Source organism: Cyprinodon tularosa, unplaced genomic scaffold (genome assembly GCF_016077235.1).
Source record: "Cyprinodon tularosa strain WSP-4 unplaced genomic scaffold, ASM1607723v1 ctg5, whole genome shotgun sequence".
Taxonomy (NCBI): Eukaryota; Metazoa; Chordata; class Actinopteri; order Cyprinodontiformes; family Cyprinodontidae; genus Cyprinodon; species Cyprinodon tularosa.
Genome location: NW_024039229.1, coordinates 304403 through 326277, shown reverse-complemented (window position 1 = coordinate 326277; position 21875 = coordinate 304403).

Below are 21875 nucleotides of genomic sequence, written 5' to 3'. Positions count from 1 at the left end.
GATTCCATATCAGCATATTCTGATTCCTATAATGTCCACCTTCTTATCTCCCTGCAAATTTCTTTTAAATGTTTAATTTCTGTTTTAAGTTACTAATAAGTATATTTTTTAATAAAGCTATAATAGCAAAAAAGTAAAATAAACCAGGAAAAAAACTGATTGAAATCATATTGTTAAATAGTTTTTGAAAGTCACTTGTTGCAAACAGACACGTTACTCTACGTTTGCTTTCAGTATGTTATGAAGCTGAGTACAGGCAGCTAGTTGTGCTTTGTGGCATGGTGTGAAAACAATTTTTTGATTCTGAATGTCAAGAAAACAAGAGAGATTATTGTATATTTCAGAAGAAACAGGAACAAGTTGAATACTATTAATATCAAAGGAGAAGAAGTGAAGGTTTTTGATGAGTATAAACACCTTGGTGTTTCCCTGGACAACAAAGAAGACATTTTGATTTTGTTTTCCATACTAAAATATGACACAATATAATAATTACTCAAAACATTCAACATTCTTATTGTTGAAGCATTTATATCTATTGTGTAACCGTGGTGTTGTTGTTCAACAAATTATCTGGAGTTTTAATGTATAAAAAAAAAAAAAAAAACTTTCCTAGTTTGTGTGGTTTTAGACAAAATTGCTAAATTCGAACCTTCTTGGCAAATAATGAGAAGAAGCAGACCGGATGAAACTGTGATAGATTTGTCGAAGGTTATACCACATTTTACGTGGACGTCTAGGAATGTTCATTTTTAAAAGGTCTCGAATTAACCTCTAAGTCACTCTGTGGAATAATTTATCACACATGATGCCAAGCCAGTGGGCCAGCTTAACAGATTTCAGACAATTTCTCTAATGGCTAACCTTGTTAAGGCATCACCTCAGTCCCACTCACACACACACAAAGACATGTATGCTTGCACAGACTTGGCTAGATAATAAGGTCTGCAAATGAGGCTAACCTCGTGCAGCAGAATAGCCAATTAAACCCTAGCAGCCTCATGCTACATCACTGCCTCTCATAATGACGATGATGGTGGTGATGATTCAGCCTGCATCTGAGAAAGCAGAAAACATATGCAGCTTCGGCTCCCTGTAATCATTCTGTGGTTTCACACCAGGTCTAAAAGGAGAAGGAGAGGACAAAAGAATCATGAGTTAGAAGGCAGAAAAGCTGAGAGCACAGATTTGTATTAAGCTTCTTCAGTTTTGATTGGTCTGCTAATTAATGCATTTGTAGGATTAGTAGTTTAGAGGAAAATAACTATGATAGGCTATGAATGTGTTTATATAAATCTTACATTTGGAAGCCCTAACTATTTTTTGTGCTTTAGAACAGATATGACTATGACTGCCAAAAATATATCAAGAACAAACCTCCTATTGCTTTTGGTGTAATTTAAAAAACTGTCATTCAACAGGTTCATACCACCTGTAAACGAACCTCTGTGGTTAAATTGTTCAGCTGGGTGTATGTTGCATTTTAAAACTACACACTTTTTTTTAAACTGCTGATTGCACAGCACTATTCAACGCCCAAAAGAACCTTTGATCAAATTTATCCCATTTCTCCTTTCCTGGAAGTGCACCTTACCCCAGTCTAAATCATAACAGGGTCCACAGTCCAGTTTTCAAAAATGCTTCAATAATGGTCTGTGCTAAAGGGTCTGTTAGGCATTGAAACCCCTCGTAAAAATGAAATTAATTCATTTGTATGAGTATTAGGAAGCATAAAACTCACATATGGGTAACTTCGCAGCTTCTAGCCTCGATAAATGCTTCAAAATTGTTCAAATCCAACACATGCATTGTATTGCTGTAATAAACCTAGTCAGGAGTTGGAGACAAAATAATTATTTATTTAAAGTTTGTGGAACAAGTAGGAATCACTGCTTGTTATAGTGCATTCACACTGAATGCAAATGATGTGACTGGAGCAATTGATTTACATGCTATCCCTACGTAGATGTTTTAGGAGCGTTTCCAGCAATGCCAACAGCGCAATTAGAGCAAAGAGAGTAAAGGTACAGTGAATCAAGCTCAACATTTCTGTCAATTTGCATCCTATCAACCAATTAGGGACGTGATTTTGGTGAGACGTAGGGGTTTTTTTGGTAGATTTTTTTTATCACAATGGAAGATACAACAAATAATTTTGACATGGGATGAAGTCAGAAAAACTCTTTTATATATTTCAAAAAAGTATCTTCATTTCAGCTCTTAGAGGGAATGTTAAAATATTCATTTTCCACCCTTTCTGCCTTAGCTCCAGAGCGGGCTCGCTGGTATTCGGCAGCAGATGTACCAACGGCCCGATGGCGGAGGAAACCACTTGGATTTATATTTAAGTTCCACTTGTTTGCTGCATCTTCATCAAATTGACGAAAAATAACAAGTTAGGTTTAAGAAATTAATTATTCAAAATGGAAGGACCAGCCAGAAGGGAAAATAATAGGGGTGTCAACAATAATCGATTCAGCGATGCATTGCAATGCGGGGCATGCACAATTCAGCATCGATGCGGCAACGTGCCATAATCGATTATGTCACTGTTTATTTTCTGGCCTCAAATGGACAAGTTGTGAAGTTTAAATTACTTCCGGGGGCACACCAACAACAATCAAGATGGCTGAGGCGCAGGGAGATGACCGCGATAGACGGGTAGGCCTAATTAAAAACGCAACAAAAGCTTGGAAAACGGATATCTGGGCACATTTCGGATTTTACGAAGTCAATGGGATTTTGATGCATCGCAATGCATCGTCGAATCGAATTGAATCGAATCATTACCTGGTGAATCGTAATCAAATCAAATCGTGAGGGCAGTGCCAATGCACACCCCTAGAAAATAATGACCAGCTCCACCAATGAGTGTTATCAAAATCCCATACAGCTACATGTACATTAAATCTGTATTGTATTTGATTCTTTGAAGTGCAGTTGGGAAAAATAGGAAGAATCTCAACCTTTATTCCACAGTTTTTTTATTGAATAAAACAAAATGGTTAATAGTAAAATACTAGTTTGAGTCATTTGTTCCTTTTTTATTCCATGTATTTATATTTAATTGTAGAGATACTTTGAGAGAACCCTACTGTACAGGTATAACAAAGTGGAAAGCATGGATTAATTCTCTTCCTTAAATCACACAAATATTACTTTTAATAAGAACCACAAAATGGGAGTATTTTTCGATCTGAAAAACCCAGACCAACTTTTAACGCTGTTTGAATTGCTCCTCTCAACTCTTTGTTTAAAACACAGACATGGAAATTGATTTTCACCTTCTAATTCAATACTTGGAAATTTTAGCTGTCAAGCAATTGAATTTTTTCCAAATAAAAGATTTAAGGTCTGCCGGGTCATTTTGCAAAGTGGGCGCTCATACAAATCTACTGTTACAAACTAAGCCTTTCCACTCAGAATAACAGTGCTGTGGGCAGACACATTGAGAAGGGAAAAGCTCCTGTTTTTTAAAAGCTTCATGTGTGTTAGACATTTTTTAGACCTGGATGTTGACGGTATTTTCAGACAAAGCTCATTTGATTGCTCATCCCCAGTGTTTCTAAATGGGTTTAGAAAACAGTGTTAAGTGATCTCTTTAAACAGAGAAGTTAAATCAAAGAGCAAATTAGGGAAAGCATATTGTGAATTGTGACATAATTTAATGCATGTCTCAATCAAATTACCTTTATCTAATGTATGTAAATAACCCTGTGGATTTACTATGAGCCTCTGTAATTTTTAAATATATTACCATCAAATGATAACAGAAAATATGAGTTAAAGGGTGGCCAGAACTGATTGCTAAGGAACCTCCTCTGATCTAAATTCCTTTCAGGTTGTTTCAGGTTTAATTTCAATTCATCCACCTTTACTGTAGTACTATAAATGCAATGACTGACAGATGGCAGCAGCAATCACACTGGCAGTGAAAGTGACAAAAACAAGGAGTGTGATCTCAGAGATTATAAAAGTTGTATGAGACGAAGAACTGTATCTACCATTTTCACCAGTGACAGAGGAAATAGTGCAAAGCCAGGAGGGTCCTGTGATGGAGGCCAGCGGTCCTGAGTAGAAACTGTTTGAGCTCTAAAGAATCCTGAGGAATCTCACCGTCACACTGGGACAGATTGGTAAATTGGTGTTAGAGTTTTAGATGAAAGCTCATATGTAACTTACTGCAGATAGGTAACTAACTATTTTCGCAGTAACTAACAAACTGCAAAAACTGTAGTCTGCATCTAGAGGCTTGGTACTTAGAGGCAGATATGCTTTTATACCCCAAAGTGCAAATGCTGCTGTTGTTGGTTTTTCTAGGTGATGGGGCAATACTGAAATCAAAACAGATACTTATTCAAAATCACATGCGCAACATGAGTTAAAGAGACTGTTTTAGACACAAAAACAGAATCATCTATGCAGTAAATTTTGAAAGTACCTGGACATGTGGACGACATTTTGAGATCCATTTATGCAATTAATTAGCAAAACAAGTTAATTAGGGGGTGAATCGCTCTTTAAAGTTCAAGGTACTCTCTGGGAATTAAATTCTGAATTTTCTATGAATACCACCATTGCTTAAAAAAGGATCACCATGTTTTGTGATTCCGTTTTTATTCTTTCAGCCCACTAATCCTATCATAGCTCAATTCATTAATCCAGAAACCTTTTAAACCACATTTACCCATAATCACATCTTGACTGGGATTTCTTTTGACCTTCAGATTTTTAACCTCTTTCTTTATATCCTTGAAACAGAGGGCAAAGTTCTATATCAAACTACAAGGAAATTACATTATATAGCTCATCAACATATAAACTTTAATCCAGTGACCAACCAGTTGAGATTTATAATAAATCTGCAGGTTCAAACTACTTAAGAATGCAATAAGTAACTAAACTAAATGTGTTAATATGATCTCATCTTTCATAGATATGCAACCTAATTAAGTTCATTGAAAAAGAAAATTCAATTCTTCACAAAATCTGTACAGGAAGTGCTTTTGTTCAAAATAAAAGATCAAAGCCGCTGATTTCTTTCTACATAGAAGATGTTTTTAGTTACTCAGTTGATGATAAAGTTAGAAGCAACAAACAGAGCGATTACAAAAAGATATTTTTATTTCTTATATCTCCTTACAGCTGCAGAGACCGAATGTTCCCTCAGGGGATAATAACACTAATATTAATATTTTACAAGGAGTGGAGGAATGGTTTTTTTTTTATATATATCCAGGCGTACTTGCTTCATTATTTAGAAAACAGCTGTTCCTGCTGTGAACTGATATGATATGCAATTATGTTTAATGTAAGTTGAGATTTTTTTATTAATATTTTAATATTCCATATGGATTAGGAAACTCTTTCAAGTTTTTTTTTTTTATTTGCTTTGCATAAATACTTAAATGCATGACACTTTCCTCTTCCTCCTGAATGCATAAACACTGGTTCAGCACAGCCAAAAAGCAGAACCAGCTTTTTATCACTCTCTAATTCTTTATGACCTGTCTTTACCAGATTTGCATTTTATGTCTCACCATACTTGTTTTTTTTCCTTCTCAGATCACCACCTCATTCATAATCTGGTCATTCATTGGAAGCTTTAGGCATGCTTCTGCAAACAAACACACAGCATAGAGCTTACAACACGGTTTAGCTGAGCTGCGCGCTGATGTAGAGAAGCAGCTTATATCAGTGCGTGCATGTGTGCGGGTTTGTGTTCGCAGACACAAGGCTAATTCACATTCATCTCCCGGAGTCTAATTTGAACCTATCATTTGTCAAATTCAAGCTATAAAGCCACACTTATCCCTAAATTTAAAAAAATTATGCAAACAACTTGAGTTTTTATCTTCCTAATAAAACGTCTGCCATAGATGATTTAGTCCCCACAGTAATACCTGGACCACAAACACACTGTTGTGTCCTAAAAACAGCTCTGTATCATGCATTACAGACTACCAGTGGGACATAATGCTAATGTAAAAGGATACGGCTGTCAGAAGTGGCCCAGCATATGCAGGTAAACACACCTTACCACAAGCATCCAAAACTACAGCAAAGGACCACAACAAGTCAAGCAGTGTGTTTCTGATGCTTTTCCTACAAAGAAAAAAAAAATCTGTCGAGAAGAACCTGATTAAAATCACAATCATTTCATGTAAAATGCAGTGTTATATATACCTGTGTTATAATGACTATTATAACACAGGTATATATTTGAAGCTGTTGGAAGACAGATAACCCCTTAAGAGGAAGCCATAAATGGATGAAACTTTGTATGCATAACAGAGGATTCTCATACACCTCTTTGGGATAAGAGCTGAACCAATTCCAGAGAAAAGGGAAAATAACAGAAACCTGACATTAGTTATTTCCAAGACAACATGCAAACAGCAACAGAGAACAAAGTGGTTGTTAATGAACACCAAGAGATGAAGGACAATTTGGAAAGCTGCAGCTTTTTCACAATCAGGCAACTACTTACAGGGTCTGTCTTTCTTAATTTGATTTAAATTGTTTTTAATTAGAATATATTCAATCCAGATTAATGAAATGATCTGTACTGTATGAGACTGAACTTAAATCTGATCTGGACTGTATAGAATCTAAATGAATTTGAATAAAAATTTGGCTTATAACAAAGTGATCAAGCCTGTGAGTCACCTTTTTTATCCACATTCCAAACTGCTTTGTCTCATTTTCAAATCTGCAAGGTTCTTCTTAAAAATTCTCAGTTTTTAAAACCCTTGTCTTCTGCCATGTTTATTTTCTAGATTAAAATCCTACCCCTTAATTCTTTATGTCCTTTAAATATCACGTTTTAACTCTCAACTGTTTTTTTATATTATATATTTGTTTTACTCTTATTTTTTTCCTTTATATAATCTTGTCAAATTGGATTAAATGAAATTAGAGAACAGTGTCAGTGTGGTTCAGTCTTCTAAATAAGAAAGTAGAAATTTACTTTCACAAAAAAAAACTATTATTATAAGGCTATTTTGAATAAAATGAGAGAAAATATTAATTTAAGTCAGAACTGAAGAACAAAAAAAAAATACAGTTAAAGAAAAATATGAAAATCACTCATAGCTTGTTAGAACGAAATAATCTTTATTCAAACAAGCTTTTTGGACGCCCCTAAGAGTCGGAATAGCCTCCATAGTCAAATGTTTTACATCTTGTCTCAAGACCCGCTTTTATCCCCAGGCTTTTAACACTGCATGAGTTGTCTGATCCTCCATATTTAACTACTTTTAATTATTCTTATTTTAGTATTAGAGTGTATGTGATTCATTGTAACTTTGAAAACACTTTTATTTAAATATGTTTAAAGGGAAAATGTTGCTTGTTCAGCTTAAAGGCGTAGGATGGATCCAATATTGCTGCGTGAAAGAATAAATATTTCTATTCTAACATTAAGTTTAATGCTTTACAATGGTTAGACTTTGATTATCCAACATTGCAAAAGTTACGCTAATAACCATGAAACAGATCTGACTAAACAACAATGAATTAAGAAGTCCAAAGTAAACCGCATACAGTTTATTGGGAAGCAGCAAAAGCAATATAATAACACCAACCGAAAATGATGATACAAATATAAGATCCACAGATAGACATACAGATACCTAGAATTCAAATGAAAAGTGATTACACTGTTTCATAGATATGAAGCAATATGTTGCTAAATCAAATTGAGTTTCTCTGGTCAAACGGATATAAATGTAGATTCTTCCTTTTGATGCAGGAGATGTGACTGCAGGGAGAGGATGAATGCAGCAGCTGTTTCATCTCCTGACAATAAAGCTGCTGGAGACTTGCTGTAGATATCCGTCTGAATTCTTGGTCACAGCGCCTGTTTTTTAGCCTGTGTTTTGTCTCCAGCTGACAGTCAATTGCTGCTCTGAACTATAGGTGGTTGAAGTTTCAATAGTGCTTCAAGTTTTTCCTCTGATCTGTGGAATAAATAGAGTTCAGTACCCTTCAGCACCTGGTGAGACAACCTCACCATGACCTTTAGAGTTCTGGGGTATAGATCTGGAATGAGGATCACCACCACAAGGTGCCATGTTGAGCAGGCTAATAGCCCCCATGTTTTTTTTTTTATGTGGTGGGAGATGCCAGAGGGGTGTTTTTATGGACAGTCTGTTCCCAGAGGGTAGAGAGAGCCTGGGTAGGACCAGCATTCATGATGAAATGCAACATGATCAAACCAGCGTCTCACAGACTTTTCTATTCTGCTTGATCTTGAGAGAGCAGCATCTCTCAAAGTGTAAGCAGGGGCGGAGCTAGATGGGCGGCCAGAGTTGGCCATGGCCACCTTTAACCAATCATTGACCACCCCTGTGGCCACCTCCTACCATTTTATTCGCCCTCTAATATAGACTGTGCCAACAGTAATACTCTCAAGGGGAATGTTCAAACTCATTAAACATTTTAATTTTTTATATATTACAATTACTTAATATATATATTATAATTACTTAATATATACAGAATTCATGCTCTTTAGAGAAATAAATGTTGTGTTATATGGGGTAAAGAGAAAATTATTTATCTCTGCATGTCATCTAGGAGTCTTCAGTGAAATCATAGATAAATAACTACTTTAATAATAACTTAAAAATCCATTTAATGTAGATATTAGTACATGTAAAAATCTATTTTATGCAAAGCAATTTTTGATTAAAGTAGGTAAGTAATGACAATGGAAAAGATGTTTGCCCCAGAAATTTTGTCCACTGTACCTTTTATTTAGACAGAATGGATGTTTAAATATATGCATCTATTTGTTAGCAAAGGCTGTAGTAAATTATAGTTTGTTCTTGTTGTAACAGTGTAAATTGACCCTGAGGTTCTGGCGCCTATCCGCTTTTGGCCACCGCTCGGTGTACATTGGTTTTTAACTGGCCACCCCTATAAAAATTTTATGGCTATGCCTCTGAGTGTGGAATAAATAGAGTTTTGATATAAATGAGCCAAGCCGCCTGGTTTCATGTTAATACCACGGCACTGCCAGTTTCCGTCCTCTTTGCAATGTGGCCCCCAGGGTCTGATAGGTGAGACTCACCGGTCTTAACCTGAAGCCACGTTACATGGCCACATTTCCTCCAGAGAGGTCTGATTTTTGCTTGTGAAAACAGGCTGATTTTTTTTCAGCATTTCATACCAAGAAATTGAGGACACAACTATCCCATTTTTTCGCACGGTCAACCGTCTTTTGCAGCCAAACTGCTCTGCCTGTTGGAACAGTGGATTATGTTCCTGAACCGGACCGAACCGGACATCGTCCCCTCTTTCCGTCCACCAAATTAACACATAGTCAATTTTTAAAAAATGTTTTTATCTGATGCTTACTACAGTGCTCCAGCTTGGGCAAAGTATATAATAGACACATTGCATGCATCTTATCTGAAAGAAACTCCGTAAACTTGAACAATGATAGTTTTTATTTCAAAGGGTTCCGAACTAAACACTGACTTCATGAAGTGTGTGTGTGAATGAGCGTGCATGTGGCTGCATTTGTTTTTGTTTTCTGTCATTCCCTTTTTGTCCTGAGAGTTATTGTGATACGTTTGAGCGGCTAGCATTGTTAGCACTAGGCTACTTCGTTTTGGTGAAGTGTACAAGGAGGCAGCCATTTTGTGAGTTTTATGACCCCATTGTTCTAAGCTCAACCCCGCCTCATGGCCTGGTCTCCAGGTGTCATCTCAGTTAACTCATTTTACACCAGTGCTGCTACATTTTAATGCATTTTTTAAAGGACACCTAAAATGCATTAACCTACCAATCCTAAAAACTTGACCATTCCTTAGAGACTCTTAATGGAATCTTAAACCCCCTTGTTTTCCCCTTTTATTAGATTTTAATTTACCTTGTGCCTTTTTTCAGTAGTATGTTGTGTTCATATAGTTATTAGATATAACAATACAATAATAGGGATTATTAGACAATAAGATGCAAGTATTTTAACCTGTAGTAGTCAACTATTATTACTGCAGTGAACCATTTAACACCAGAACCAGATACGCCCTCCTTTGGTTAACACTTGAAGAAACGGTCACAATTTTTTTGGTCGATGCTTAATAACTCTGCTGATAACCATAGTGTAAAGATTATATGAATAAAAGCAAACTAGATTTTGACAGCTGGTCCAGAAGTCCAAAACACTAAAGAACCTTGGGGATATGCATATTTCAGTTAAAATAATTTAACTAATTATCATGAATCAGATTTAACCTTGTTTTGAATCAGCTTTTGATTAACAAAACTTCCTGTTCTAGTTATCAAATATATTAATAGTTTCATTGCAAATTTCACAACATGCATCATCTCTCTGTGGAAGTTTTTATGACTGCCTCCCAGTGAAAGCAGTCAGACGCTCATCTAGAAACAATTAAGGGTTTTTTGTCATTGCAGTCCGCTTCACTTAAGACTAAAGGATAAAGATGAGCTGTTCATGCAGACATGTAAATTGTGATATTTTTTATTTCTTTTAAGCATTCTTTCTACAGGTGCTGGTCATAAAATTAGAATATCATGAAAAAGTAGATTGATTTCAGTAATTCCATTTAAAAAGTGAAACTTGTATATTATATTCATACATTACATACAAACTCATATATTTCAGATGTTTATTTTGTTTAATTTTGATGATTACAAATGACAACAAATGAAAATCTCAAATTCATCATATCAGAAAATTAGAATATTACTGAAGACCAATAAAAACAAAGGATTTATAGAAATGTTGGCCAACTGAAAAGTATGAACATGAAAAGTATGAGCATGTACAGCACTCAGTATTTAGTTGGGCCTCCTTTGGCCTGTATTACTGCAGCAATGCGGCGTGGCATGGAGTCGATCAGTCTGTGGCACTGCTCAGGTGTTATGATAGCCCAGGTTGCTCTAATAGTGGCTTTTAGCTCTTCTGAATTGTTGGGTCTGGTGTATTGCATCTTCTTCTTCACAATACCCCATAGATTTTCTATGGGGTTAAGGTCAGGAGAGTTTGCTGGCCAATTAAGAACAGGGATACCATGGTCCTTCAACCAGGTACTGGTAGCTTTGGCACTGTGTGCAGGTGCCAAGTCCTGTTGGAAAATGAAATCTGCATCTCCAAAAAGTTGGTCAGCTGCAGGAAGCATGAAGTGCTCTAAAACTTCCTGGTATGTGGCTGCGTTGACCCTGGACCTCAGAAAACACAATGGACCAACACCAGCAGATGACATGGCACCCCAAACCATCACTGACTGTGGAAACTTTACACTGGACTTCAAGCAACGTGGATGAAGTGCCTCTCTTCTTTTCCTCCAGACTCTGGGACCTTGATTTCCAAAGGAAATGCAAAATTTACTTTCATCAGAGAACATGACTTTGGACCACTCACCAGCAGTCCAGTCCTGTTTCTCTTTAGCCCAGGCAAGACGCTTCTGACGCTGTCTGTGGTTAAAGAGTGGCTTGACACAAGGAATGCGACAGCAGAAACCCATGTCTTTCATACGTCTGTGTGTGGTGGTTCTTGAAGCACTCACTCCAGCTGCAGTCCACTCTTTGTGAATCTCCCCCACATTTTTGAATGGGTTTTGTTTCACAATCCTCTCCAGGGTGCGGTTATCTCTCTTGCTTGTACACTTTTTTCGACCACATCTTTTCCTTCCCTTCGCCTCTCTATTAATGTGCTTGGACACTGAGCTCTGTGAACAGCCAGCCTCTTTAGCGATGACCTTTTGTGTCTTGCCCTCTTTGTGCAAGGTGTCGATGGTCGTCTTTTGGACAACTGTCAAGTCAGCAGTCTTCCCCATGATTGTGTAGCCTATAGAACTAGACTGAAAGACCATTTAAAGGCTTTTGCAGGTGGTTTGAGTTAATTAGCTGATTAGAGTGTGGCACCAGGGGCCATCAATTTTGAACCTTTTCACAATATTCTAATTTTCTGATATGATGAATTTGAGATTTTCATTTGTTGTCATTTGTAATCATCAAAATTAAACAAAATAAACATCTGAAATATATGAGTTTGTATGTAATGTATGAATATAATATACAAGTTTCACTTTTTAAATGGAATTACTGAAATCAATCTACTTTTTCATGATATTCTAATTTTATGACCAGCACCTGTACATTCTGTGATTGTTGTTTGAACTGTTGATGATGATGTCAGCGATTGACAACTGAAATCAGATTTATTGTTTGTGCTCATCACTTGCTCATCATCCAGATTGGGATTCTGAAATGATTCACAGATTATGCTACACAAAACGTCTTAATTTGTAAGCCCAAGGTGAACTAAGATCTGTGGTGCTGCTCAGGCTATCTCTGTGTGAGCTAAATTCTCTTTTCTGTGATATCTATAAATTACTCTAACTGTCCAGTTAAACTTTTAGAGTTAGCAGAACTATCATCTTCATATAAGCCTTCAACTTGTATGAGAGATCCAGTTATTTAAGGAAGTATTCCCGCTGACTGTCACTTCCATTTAAGATAAGATTTTTCCCTGTCTACTTTTATGACAAGGTTTAAACCTTTCCTTTTTGATAAAGCTAGAGGGAAGTTAGAAAGTTAAAGAGGCTTCGGTAATCCTGAGCCAAAGGGAGCATTCCTCTTCACTTTCACTACGTGCATGCTCAGTGTAAGGGATTCAATGAGTCAATGCAATCTGCATGTTTTCCTTAAATAGAAAACTTTGAACCAATTTGACTTAATGATCGTATTAAATTGTCTTTGTAAAGTGCCTTGAGATGACATGTTGTGAATCTGAGCTATATAAATAAATAGAATTGAATCTCTAAACCATCAGATTGGTAGAGATAAGGACTTTTAACAGTGGCCAAGAATTCCATGTGAACTCTTCTTGAATATTAATCTTGATATAAAAAGTGAACTTTATTACTTAAACCCCCACCTCTTACTGCAAGTCAGAAAAAAGCTGATACACCAGACAAGGGCTAGACAAAAATTATTTTATAATATCCCTTTAAAGAATAATATTAAAGAGTTTTTGTCATCAGACAGTGAAATGTTTGTATTTTACTCAGCCAAAGACTATACTCTAGTCACTGCATTAAACAAGAATTGCGGAAACAGTAGCACAATTTGTGTCAAAAAGCCTCTCAAAGCAGATCTAACCATGTTATCCAAAATGGATGAAGTCTTTACAAGCTGGCATTTACTGTGACAAAGAACCAGCATTCACCACAGCTTTGAAACTTAATATAAACCTACTACACTGTACCAACAAGATGTTTGCGGGATCTACTGTTATGCTTTCTATGGTAACAACCAACACTGTCTAATAAAACTAAATTAGCCTAAATGCTAATTAAGGCTGTACAGTTCACCCTTTTGTCAAGGAGAAACATTGTAACTTCAGTGCTTCTTTTAAAAATCTTTCTTCTTCATTAGCTCCTTCCACCTGGAGAGGATTGCCTGATATTTATTGACGTCACTTTCGTTGTCTTTTAAGTTCTTTTTTTTTCACTTTCTTGTGAATGGTGAAACCATTTCTTCTGCTGCTGCAGCATATGCATGGTCCTGCATTGTGCTGCAGTAGTGCAGACTTTCAGTTGGCGTCTCCAAATGATCTTCACCGCTGCCTATCAATCACACTTAACTGCCAGCAAGGGGAACACGTAATTTTCCACGTTTCTTTTTCATCAATCACCGGCATCTGTACTTTTGAGATGACAGACTGTCATCTTTGCAAATGTGTGACCAACCTTATGAGTAAACTGATCTAAAGTTCTCCGCTTATGAAAATGTATATGATTATAAGTGGAGGTAATAATACAGATATGAAAATGCAGTCGTCGATGTTCAGTCCTGTACTCCACTCCACTCCAGAGAAAAGGGGTTCATAAATGCTTCCACTGGTGTTTAAATGTATACATTGTTTTAGTTCTTTGGTTAAAAAAAATACATTTCCCCTCAGTGCTGCACATGTACAATACATATATACTTCAAGTGTTTGCTTGCAGTATTCTTGTCTGATAGTGCAGATAATGAAAGCTGTGTTAGTTAAGATTCTCAGTCATCCAGGTTGTAGTCATTCCAAAAAAAGGAAGTGTTAAAAACAGTCCACTGGACTTTGTTTCCAAGTTTGCAAGCCTGCAATGCCCCTTACCCATCTAAGTCTCTGAAAGGGGGATCATTTTTTCCTAACACGTTTTACTGAAGGAAGTCGTCTATGTTACGAAAGAAAAATCAACCTTAAACCGAGAGGGTGGACTGAGATTTCAACTTTCAAAAAAACCTATAATGCAGCAATAGAGTTGATCCCTTCCTGCTATCATTGCAACCCTAACCCCTTTACAGGAGAGCGGAAGACTTCGCCTATTCAGCCAGGCCAACAATTCCCTTTAACAACCCCCCTTTCAGAGACTTAGATGGATATGGGGCATTGCAGGCTAACAAAAGTAACCAAACGACCCCCATTCCTAAGGGGTGGAACCGTTCCTCCGTTTCAATTTGCACGTTTTCAAAACAAATACGAAATTTTTTTGGGCTACTGTATAAAACCTCCAACTCAATGCTATTCCTGACATTTTTAATTGAAAAATCTTCCTGTATGGGAAGCTTTCTTTTTTTTGGAAGGAAAACTGTATTAATAAGCTTCAACATTTAAACATTTCCACATCTGTTCAGCTTTTTTGCGGCTTTTTCAGCTAAAGTATTTCTGATTCTGATAGCTACATGGATCATTAAAGCTAATCTTTTGTCTAGCCATGGTAACCACCTCTAAGGGCCGGATCTATCAAAGTTTTGCGTGTATAAAAACGTGAGCTATTTCACTGCGCACGCTAAAAAATGTACAAACTGATCTATCAACAGCGTGCTAAATGGATTTGGTCTTTAAAACGTGCTAAATAGCGCCTCTTATCCATTTAGTACTTTTTCTGCAATGAATATGCAATATGGGGTGTTTACACGCAAAAGTGCGTCTTGTGGGAGGAGAAAATGTAAATATATTAATTTAGCACTCGCAAAGTGATTTATTAAACCTGAAAACAATTTTGCTAACGGTATTTGACTCTATATTTAATACGTTTCAAAAGAAGGTGCAAATGGTCTGTATGCGTAATTGCGCACACATGGCAGCGGTTATTGTCGCAAGAAGGAGACATTGAAATGAAGCAAGGAGACGCAGAGAACGCATTTTTTCACTCCGTATGAATATTTTTGCAATGAAGGAGGAAACGAAAACATATCGTTTATCCAGCATTGCCATTTTGGAGCTGTTGGGGGAACTCCGAATGGATTTGGAGCCAGCCACAAGGAGGACCCACGCAATACCAGATATCACAAAACTCCTTGCAACGTTGCACTTTTTTGCATCTGGGTCATTCCAGCGTACGGTTGCAGCGAGAGCTGGGATCTCCCAATCTAATTTTTTCAGAAGTGCTGTCCGAAGTGCTGTCCGACGGGGTCGGGGTTCTCCCCCTGCGCCTGTGGAGCAACGGGCCAAATGCTGCGGGTATGCATACGCGCAGCACACATATTCAGCCACATACCACCTTAGGGAATAAAGGTTGCCAAAGTTTTTTCTATATATATATATATATATATATATATATATATATAGATATAATTATTATTTTTTTTTTTTTTGTTGGTGGTCACTGTAAGATTTAAATTTCTTAATGCACTAGTTTTTACAAACTACTTTGCCGCAAACCACAAAACGCGCAAAACCATCATTTAAATAGGGCGTCTCCAACATTTTTGCACCTGCCACCAGTTACGCAATCGCTCTTGTTAAATCACCCGCAAACCATGGTTCAGCCCCTCGCGCAAAATTCCAGTTTGCGAGCGCAAAATACTGCACGCAAAATTGGATCGTGATAAATCCGGCCCTAAGTTTTTAGCATTGTTAATAGGTTAGGTTTGGTTCAGACATCTGTATGAGGAAAATAATAGCAGTAGAAAGTTACTGTGTTGTTATTTACTGCAGGTCAGCTGCTATACTCTGTAAAACCTTCACCTTTAAGCAAACAAAATTTCAAACCATCTCTTTTATTTCCAAGTGCAGGAGGCCATTGCAGATAAGAGCTATTCTTAAATTCAGCTGAACAACAGGGAGAAGCTGTCTTCTGACACTGAGGCAACAGTGAGATATCAGAGGTTGTGATTCGAGTGTAAGAGAATATCTTTAGTTTATTTCTTGCCATTTTTAACGGTTTGTTTATGTCCTCATTAAAAAACAATCTGCATAACAAAAACATTTGATCCATCCTTTTTTGTATAACTAGTAATTTTTATCTCATGTCGAGATACAACCTGTATTGAAGTCTTAGAAAAGGATGCACTTTAAAAAGGAAAGTGACCGAATGCTAAGACCATTTTCAGACTATCAAATGTTCTCACCCTGCGCCGCAACAATGTGCAAATTAGATTTGGAGATCTTCCTGACAAAAAGTGCTGCCTTGCATTGCTTTTAATTTATATCATTGTGCCATGACGGTGTTGTAATTAGCCAAAGAGTACGTGTGGTGGCGATGGAGAGATGAACAGCTCTCAGGGGAAACACAGTGTTAATTATAGTGTATGACCAAAACAATTGGCTGCAATACACAAAGAGGTATGGTTCAGCTGAGATAGGAGATGGTAAATGGGGCATAACAAAAAGGATTGGGAGTATTCATTGTCAATATGTTTGTGTTTATGCCTTAGGGAATATTCATCTATATCTATACATTTAAATACTTCTTTCAAATGCATGCCCCTTATATTATATTCTCCTTTATCCGTCTCCATCCATCTAAATTGTAATATATCAATTTACCTGCAGCTGAAGTCTTATATCAGGAGGTCGGAGCAAAGCTGAGTGAGATGGAGCCCCTGTATTTGTACGAGACGAGACCTCCTTCAAAAAGCATTTCACTGAAAGTCATTAACATTTATTCACTCAGGCAGCCTTCCATAAACAGTCATTAGAGAAGGAACATTTACAGTAACGCCGGATCACTGAGCTTCTTCACACTCCACAACACCGCCTTATTCCTAAGTCACCAGGTTAATTTGAAAATCTATCAAAGTCTGTGTGAAATAAATACTTTGCCCTCTGTGGCGCAGGCCAGGTTTGCAAATGTGTTCTTCTCGAAGCCAAGCTCTCCTGAATGTACATGTTTTAATGGTTTTCAAACAGAATTCCCGAATTAATTTAACGAGGAGGAAACTTTGATTTTGTTTCAGTGGTCTTATTGCAGTCTAATTAAAAGCAATCCATGGCCGGTGAGTAGATTTCTAGAAGCGTCTAACCTCTTTGTCAATTTAACCATCTGAGGATTGGATTACGCTTTGATTAAATACACAAACCATTGGTTTTACTGTTGTTTTAGTTTGATTAATGATTAAATATTGAGTTTAAAAATATAGTTTATATAAACTCCAACGAAAGCAACACTTGCCTCGTTTGGATAAGTGTTACACAAGAATAGTTTAAGCAGGTAAATACTGTTTAAAAATGAATTTCCTTTAGAATCAATAGTCAGGTGATTAAAGTGTTTTGCTGCAAGATAAAAACTGTAAAAATGAAAAGGTAGTTTTCAACATTGTAGTGAAACAGCTGCAGCAAAATCCACCAAGTAAAGGAATGTATTACACTCAAAATTGTGCCAAGGTTAAACTTTCTGGCCGACTAACACTGTGTGTGGCAGAAAACCGCCTTATTGCACATCACCCTAAACACAGCAGCATTAAGCCAAGGAGCACAGGGGACCTGGTCAGAGATGATGGGAAGATTGATGGAGTGCAGTTGTCGAAGAAAATCGGTTAGAGGCTGGAGAAAAAAAAGGAGTGAAGTGGAGTGGAGATTCACCGTCAGGTTCAACAACCTGCACAGGAAGCAGCAACATAACCAGCAACCATCACATAAGCAGGGCTATACATAAGACTTCAATTAAATCAAATAATTCAATATAAGTAAGACTGTTAATCTTGAAATAAATGTATTTTCCCTTGTTTTAAGCAGTAAGTAAATACCCCAGTGAAATAAGAGGATTTACGTTTAGAATAAAATCAAATAAAGCTGTTTGTGGTCAATGAGGTGATGAACGGTGTGGTTTCTATCAGCTGTTTAACTTGTTGGCTAAACGGTAAAAAGTTGACACATTGTAAGCGTACTCGTACTCGTACTCTTCGTCTCCCGCTTTATCCGGAACCGGGTCGCGGGGGCAGCAGACTAAGCAGAGACTCCCAGATTTCCCTCTACGCAGACACCTCCTCCAGCTCTGTTGGGGGAAGCCGTAGGCGCTCCCAGGCCAGCCGAGAGACATAGTCTCTCCAGCGTGTCCTGGGTCGTCCCCCGGGCCTAATCCTGGTGGGACGTGCCTAGAACGCCTCCTGAGGGAGGCGTCCAGGGGGCATCCGAAGAAGATGTCCGAGCCACCTCAACTGACTCCTCTCGATGTGGAGGAGAGCCGGCTCTACACTGAGCCTCTCCTGAATGACCGAGCTCCTCACCCTATCTCTAAGGGAGAGCCCAGCCACCCTGCGGAGAAAGCTCATTTCAGCCGCTTGTATCCGGGATCTCGTTCTTTCGGTCATGATCCATATTTCATGACCATAGGTGAGGGTAGGAACGTAGACCGACCGGTAAACATTGTAAGCTGATTTTTCAAATCAGTTCTCAAACTTAAATATAGAATAAAGGATTTCTAAAAACCGAGTCAGAAGTTTAAACTGCGTGTTTGGATTTCTTTATTCAAAGGCCAATCCTACATGTAGACTGCCCTTTGCTGATCCCTAATGACTAATTAAACTCACCAATCCCTTCTCTACCCTAGATTGGCATATACCTTCATTTCCCTGGACTGCATTATTTAGCAGTTAGTTCTAAGGCTAATGTATAGAAAGTATTATCTAATATTGGCTCAATTCAGTAAAGGTCTAGAGAAAAGGAACAGAATCGGTTTTGTTTTTAAGACCTTTAATTACTGTAAAAGAACTCAAATACATTAAATATTCAAACATTTTTGTTTTGTAAAATATAACCCAGAAGTTTGTAGTTTATAATACCTTTAAAGATGGTATGGTTTAATAATGGATTTACAAAGACTTGATAAAATTATTACAAAATTAACTTCAAAAATGTATTTCTTCAAAGAAACATCTGAGAAAGCAATTAATAGTGTGTGCAGATGTTGTTGAAGAGTTGGAAATGTGCTCCCAGCAGCAGCAGCACTTTTGATTAGAGGAGCTAAAATTATAAAAACACATTTGGGAAAGATAATCAAACATGGTGTGGGGAGTTATTTCCAGTTCAGCAAACATGTCCTATGTTTGTGCCCCAATGAGAAACAGGGTGTAGCTTACAGAAATGGAAACATGGTCTAGAGTCCTCTCTCACATTCCTGTGCATTTGGCTCTAAATAAACGAGACATCCTCGACTTTTCAGTGGTCTTGATTCTTATCTTTTTTGCTTTTCTATAGGTATTTTAAAGATTGTGGACATCTTTTGATGCAGTCTGTTGTTTTATTGATTTTTTATCCAGTAGCTGACAAGATGAGGCACCGTTTACCCTAAACAAAGCAGAAAATGTTGTGAAATCTCTTCTGAAATTAAAGTTTTTGGACACAAATTCTCTTGCTTATCTCAAGTATATATTCAAACATCTACATTTTAATTAATTACAAACACAAGAGTCTGAGAAGATATTGTTTGAAAAGAATGAAACAGTAGATGGTTACATTATTTAAATTCCCTCTATGTGTCAGGTCTTTGCCAGTTTTTACTTTATTCGCCAATATTATGTTAAAAAAAAAATGTTCAGCATGAAATGTCCTTCATTCTTTGTCCTTTTGTTCTTTTTCCTTTTTAAAAAATCGCTATGCTGTAACGATCATGTAGTAGATGCATATATATATATATATATTTATATATATATATATATATATATATATACTAACATTAAAAACCTTCAAAAATTAACAAGCAAAGATATGTCTCAGCTTTATAAAATAGTCTATGAGGTTTGAAATCTTAATTACAAAGCTAGTTTGTATTCATATAGCAGTTCTCTGAATAGAGTTAACAATAAATTAAGCCAATCTAATGAAGTCCATCTATACCTCTGAAGCTTATTTGTTCACATGCACTTAGCAACGCTTCCTCTGCATGATAATTCTTGTTGACAGCAAACACTGAAGACTAATAAGGATGAATAATGAACAATGCTGCCTCTCACAGTTGCAATAAACAACAAGTGAGCGCTCCATCACATCGTTAGCAGCTTTGAGTCGAATCAGCTCGATGTGGTGATGAGGCAGGGGGGGCAGAGGCAATAATCTGTGATCACAGGAGAGAACGTTATGGTGATCTAAGGAGTTCATAGGACTTTAAGACAATATATGGACTATCGACTCCATTTGTCAAACCTGGCTGACGTTTTATTGAGTATTTGTCTTTTCTGTTAGCTTGCCTTAAAACAAGAATTGATTTTAAAAAAGTTTGCCTTCTAATCCTTAAAGCAGAAACCAAAAGGATGTGGATCAATATGTGAAGCTCACTGCTGTTTAAATTAGAGCTCTGTGGTTCACAGTTTAGAGCTGGGATCTGAAACAGCTAAGAATGGAGCAGGCACATACAGCACTTAGGGAAATAAATTATGCACTAGGCTTTTTAATTTGAAGGTACAAATTGCTAATTCGCTATGCAGAGCAGTCTTTGCTGAGCATGAATTGCACATAAACCGAGCCTGTAATAGAGGCTGCAACAGCAAGAGATGAAAGACTGAAACCGACACATTTTTCAAGCAGATTCAAAGGTTATTTGTCAGGAAAGCAGAAGGTTTTATCACACTGTGTTTATATAAAACTAGAAAACTAGAAGCTACAATAAAATGTCCTGTTGTTATTGTTGTTTAAACTTAAACATAAAGAGCTTTTCTCTTCAACTTTGCAGTCCCAAAATTCTCCTTAATCTATGGATTTGCATAAAAATCAGATGTTGGTTTGACTTTTATTATACAGGCTTCAAAATGCTACATTTAAAAATGAGAAATGAAACCAGTAATACTGTTTTCTTAAAAACATGATAATTGGTTGTAAACTAAATACTTGCAGTTTGGTGACATTGGAATTTATGTAGTGAATTCTAAACCTAAGCAACAGAGCCAGAAACATGATGTTGTCCAGTCTGATAAAATCTCCCAAAGACATTGTGATGTTCTTCACGTAGCTTTACTACGATCCATCACCAGAATATTTAGTTTAGAGGGAAACGAACTCTGTCTTTGGGTAAACAGTGTTCAGAGTTTCTTATCTTTTCAAATATGTATGTGCAACTTCTGCTAAACGCTCATGCAGATATGAAAATTCAGTAGTGAGATCAGAGATGCTTTTTTTTCTTTTTATAGCCCACAACAGATTCCATATAGCAGTATTTTGTTGTATTTTCTTCTGTGATCTAAAATGTTTATTATTGTATTATGGCAAGTTTTTTTTCTTTTTTTTATTAGTTATTTAAAACAATATAATCTGGGTTACTGAAACCAGAATCTGAAGAGAATATAAAAATAATGTGAAACAATTTTTTTGTATCTGGACTTGACTAAGAAAATTTAAAGAGTTTTTAAATCCAAACTTCAGAGTTCGGTAAAGAACAAGGTTAAACTAATGTATTTTCAGTTTAATAAGAAATGACCTGAATGAACCTGTTTTAAGGTAGAGCTGTCAGAACTTTCAGAGTCAAGCCTTCAGACCGATGCTGTGAGAATATAAATCACTGACCTATCATAATTGCGAGCCTCTGACAATCACCCAGCATGCATATGTGAGAAAGTTAGATTGCAAGTAAATGTTCAAAGAATTATTCGTTTTATTCTGAAGTCCTTTAACAGGCTCCCTGTAGCTCAGAGAATAGACTTTA